The sequence below is a fragment of the Metopolophium dirhodum genome, unplaced genomic scaffold, assembly GCF_019925205.1.
Source record: "Metopolophium dirhodum isolate CAU unplaced genomic scaffold, ASM1992520v1 scaffold1, whole genome shotgun sequence".
Classification (NCBI taxonomy): Eukaryota; Metazoa; Arthropoda; class Insecta; order Hemiptera; family Aphididae; genus Metopolophium; species Metopolophium dirhodum.
The window spans coordinates 1,650,146-1,655,403 of NW_026869896.1; the positions used below are offsets into that span (position 1 = coordinate 1,650,146).

General features: G+C 25.5%; 1 pseudogene; it reads right to left on the reverse strand.

Moving 5' to 3' along the window:
- Positions 1-758: 758 nt before the first annotated feature.
- On the reverse strand, positions 759-1,856 carry LOC132953149 (uncharacterized; annotated as a pseudogene).
- Positions 1,857-5,258: the final 3,402 nt, after the last annotated feature.

Consider the following 5,258-nt stretch of genomic DNA (forward strand, 5'->3'; position numbering starts at 1 on the left):
ATACATGGTTCTTTAATACCAGTAACGGACACATCATTATGCATAACATCAGCTGTATAATTAACAGAGTCTCTTAAACTGTTATCATTTTGTATAGATTGTTGATGACATTCTTTTTTATGAGTTTTACAGAATCGACAATGATAATTTGCAACAAAACTCTCAACAAATCCTAGAATAGAGTGCAATCCTAGGTTATCACCGAGAATTAATCCTAATTTAAAGAAAATATTATAGGTTTTGTTATCAACAACCACTTCAATCCCAGTTGACTCTAAAAAGTTTAGCTCTGCAATAAGATCTTTAAATATAGCACAATTCCCAAAGCAATTTTTATCATCAGTTTTGAAAAGAGCGACTAAATAAATATAATTTAGTGATGATGCTAGTTCAGGTGGTAAACAAGCAAGAGAAATGTATACAGCTCCAAGTTCTTGTGTTTCAGCATGAGACCCCAACGGGTTATTTACTTCAAAATCATCGTAATAAAGAAAATATGGTAAAAAAAATTTATTTTGGTTATTTAGCTTAACTTTCCATAGGGAAGATTGAACAAAACTTTTAATTATACATTTAATGAAATGTATTTAATGTACTAAAACTCCGAAGACAATTAGTTGTTTTACAGACAAATTATTTTATTTAATTTATATCATGATAAATACCAAGATAAATGATTAAATAATTAATACAATTAAAATTAAAATTGCACAAAACACAATTAAACACATTGTGTGCTGTTTAAAATACAATGGAGTTTATAGATTGATAGGTTGTGAGAATTGTAAATCCTTGCACAAACTTTGAACAGAAAAAAATTTTTTTTTTTTTAGGGTTTAGTATTTCAAAAAAATACTGCTCAAAAAAATGCCATATTTGTTCAGCTTCGGGAGGGTATTCTATGGTATAATTTAAAACATAAATCTACGGCCTTAACTGCTGTTTCCAATTGGTACTGGGTGTTGTTGATTATTGTATAATAGTATGTAGAATCTTGGCCATCAACATCTCCCACTATAATCACATACGGTTGAACAGTAGAACGACAAGTTAAAGCTTTGTCCACTTTTTGTTTATGTACGATCTTCAGTTCATTGGCATTCTATAACATATTAAAATAGTTAAAAATTAATATAGAGTATTTTATCAAAAAAGAAATTTTAAATATTTACAGGAATGTTCACGATGAAAGCTTTGGATTGTTCTATTTTAGATGGTCTTATCACTTTTTTGTTTTTTAAAACAATATTGACCGGTGAAAATAGAAAAGGTATTAGTTTAAGTGCAGCCAAATCATGATCATCTGAAAAAAAATGTTAAAAAATTAAGAATGTTTAAATAAGCGGTTGGTTATATGCCTAGGCTCAGAAATTATTGTATTTACAAATCTGAAAAAAATTCAAAATATAAACGTTTTATAATGTTCAATTTCTGAGCTCTAATAATGTGAAAGTTTTACACTTGCTATTGTTTATTGGTGCATTAAGTTTAGTTAGAAGTGGTGAACCTGAGATACCAATGTTAACAGAATTTTGATTTAGATACATCTTCAATTTATCTTTAAAGGTTTCAAATTTGCTAAACAAGTTCATTTCTTTATTGGGGTACATATGAGCAAAATCTAAATCAACCTGAAAGCATACAATTTACTCTAAGATTATATTATAATTTATTTTATACCTTTATACTTCTAGTATCTCAGAATTTTATATGAAAATGTTACATAATATTATACTAACGAGAACATGACCACACGGGAAAAAAAATTGGTTTAATCAAATGTAAATATAGTAATTTTAACTTCGTTTTATAGTTTATGTACGACTAACTAAACTTTCTATTAATGTAACTACCATTTATTAGTTGGTGACCAACCAACATTTATAGGCAAATTAACTAAAGTTATAGTAATAGCAAATACATTTATTGTGATGTAATAATTATATTTTATAGTCTATTGAATAACAATTCATAGTAAATTTAAATAAATATGTTTTTGTGTTAGATCTATACTTTATTGTTATTCAAATTAAACGTTAAGTTGCCTTAAATATATTTATATTTATGTTTCAATTATGTTCTATAATTGATCAAATTAAGTTTATAGTGACTGTAAATACATTTGAGATGGTGCCTGAACTATATTTTTTAGTCCATTTAATTAAATTTCAAGTAAATATAATTCGATTAGTCTTTATATTTCAACCGTATTTTGTAGTCCACCAAATTAAAATGTTAGTTAAATAAAAAAGAAAAAGAAATATTTTATTATTTTTACTTTTAATTTTCAGTAAATTAATTAATTTTTTGATGATTCTAAAATATATGTGAGAATTATTATTTTAATTATGTTTAAAATAAAATAATAGTAAGTGCTACAGTTGCTATATGTAGTTGTATGATACCAAGGTCTGCTTGCAGGGTTAGGTGGTTACAAAATTTTTGATAAACTTTCTCTTCGTGGAATATTCCTGCACACACTTCTGTTTGATATAGTATTAAATCAAACACCACACATTTGTTTACCAACCTTAATCCAATTTTAAGTGCATCATTTAAAAATAAATAAAAGTAGATACACATTTTTCTCATAAATTATCATATTTATTATTATACACAAGTATTATTAAAAACAAATTCTCTGATGAATAAACAAAAATAAATGCAATTTTTATAAGTATTCATTAATTATTAAATATTTTATAAAAAAAATACTCTTAAATACATTTAGATATTTTATATTTTAATATACATAGACCCATCTGATATTTTATTACTATGTGTAGGAAATATATTTCCCTGCAAACCGTTCAAAGATATACAAGATAATTCATTAGTAGTGTTAAGTAAAACATAATATGCATAGAAATGTTCTTCAAAATATAAAGTAGTATAATTTTTAAATATAACATAAGGTTCATTTGAATGCGTTATAAAAATAGCAATAATTAATCCAAAAGAAGGCAACATACAATTTTTTTCATCTGACATATTAATAATTAATGACATATTTTTGCAGTTATACTCAATATTCTTAATACACACCCATGAAACAAATACAATATTATCATTATTTATAAAATTGAAATGTGCATCTAAAAATCTGGTAGAAGATGAATACAAAATAAGTGTATCTTGAGATAAAGTTAAAATAGGGCCTGATTTTTGAGAAACAGTATAATAATAACATGTATTTGATAAAAATTTATATGCCAATTTTAATTGATGTTTTAACGATAAAGTATATTGAATGTTTTTGCGAGATGTTATTGCATTTGCAGTGTCTTTTAACTCTTTATGTTTTGCCTCAAAACGCATACACCAGAATAATGATAAAGGTCCAGATTCTTGAATAATCATAGGATAATGCACCATGTAATGATGCTTAGGCCTTAAATTTATTTGGAATAATTTTAAGAAAAGTTCATGGTGTTCAGCTACTAGAGTTTTAAGAAGTACCGCTTCCTCTGTCCTAATCCACTTACTTAATAATATATCTAAGATGTTATTCAGAATAATGTACAGAGACCATAACTCAGAGCCCATTGGTACTAAATCACCTATAATCAATCCCAGATTTCTTGTAAAACACAACATTTCACATGCAGACATTTTCAATGTACCTTGTTTCAGTAAGTCATTCGATAAAAGGGTTGGTCTATTACGAATATCAATCGGACCATAGTCAAATGTTTGAATTCTATTATTTAAAGTGTCAATTGAAAAATATTTAAATTCATTTATACATTTTTTTAACATCATACCTAAATCAAATTTACAAACACCCTCGAGCATATCGTGCATGATATCAACGCTAAAATTAGTTGTTATGTTAAATGAATTAATTTTATTCCATACACACAATTCTTTAATCCCATTCAATGACACATCATCAACTATAACATCTGCTTCATAATTATCAGAATTTTTTAAACTATTACAGTCCCTAAAATTGTGTGTAGTACGACACACTTTGTGTAGTACGAAAAGTGCAGTGTGTAGTACGAATTTTAAAAGTGTGTTAAAATTAAACCTTTATAATAATATTTTATACAATTTTATAGCTTCACATTTTTTTAATAATTTAATGGTTTTTTGACAAACCATATTTTTATTATTATAATATACATTTTACACAGACACACAGTAAACAATATTTTGTATTGTTACTTCTTATACTCATTATAGTTGTTATTATTTATTGTTATCGAGAGAAGCTATTTTTATTTTTATCAGCTTAGTAATGTTTATCTAGAAATAACCCGCATGCAACACTGCAATAGCCGTCGCTGATAGTATTATTATTAAACTCAATACCTATTTTACTAATATAACCGTGAACCAGACACGACACACCACACACTAATGCATTATAGAGTATAGACAGTCTGACAGTAGTACAGTACTACACTCAGACACTCAGTAATAGTTTTATTTCTACATATTTCCAGTTTCCACAATGCATAAATTTTTAATAAAAGTAAATGGTAACTACTACCTTATTGTAAGCTCAAATGTAGTGGTACCTCTCTTTAACAAGCTTCTATTTAACGAAACTCTATATAAAAAAATGTTGTATGGAATCGTACATTTTTCTTTCAAAAACGTTTCTATTTAACGAATTAATTTTAAGTTATTTTTCTGCAATAAATTTAAAAACTTTGTTACATAATTATAATTGTATAAAGTGCACACTTGTCAATCAGCCTTATAGGTCAATAGGTACGACCATTTTTATAGTCAGAATGGTACAAAAGTTTTTCAATAACAATAATAGTATAATACTGGATATCAGAAAGTTCTTCGACCACAAAGAATAAAAAAAAACTTTAATATACATACTTAATTATATAGGTAATTTAAATTTAATTTTTATTTATTTACTGATATTATGTTTTATTATTTTCATGCATTTTGTACATTTAAAATTAGTTTTATAAATAAAAAAAATTTTCAGCAAAATTTCTATTTTACAAATTTTTTTTAAAGAACCTTAAAATTTGATAAATAGAGGTCCAACTTTATTTAAATAAAAGTCATTGACTGTAAATATATATTATTTATTGATAGGGGCTATGTTTTTTTTTTTTTTTTAGCAACTTCTAATAATTCTGTTGAAAATGTAGCTATTGATGCTTTACAAGGAACTGGTAACTCTGATATTAATATTGCTAGTTGTAGTAATGTAAATATTAAAGAAAAAAATAATATTGGCACAAATATTACTGAAAATGCAGATATTAATATTTCAAAAGAAA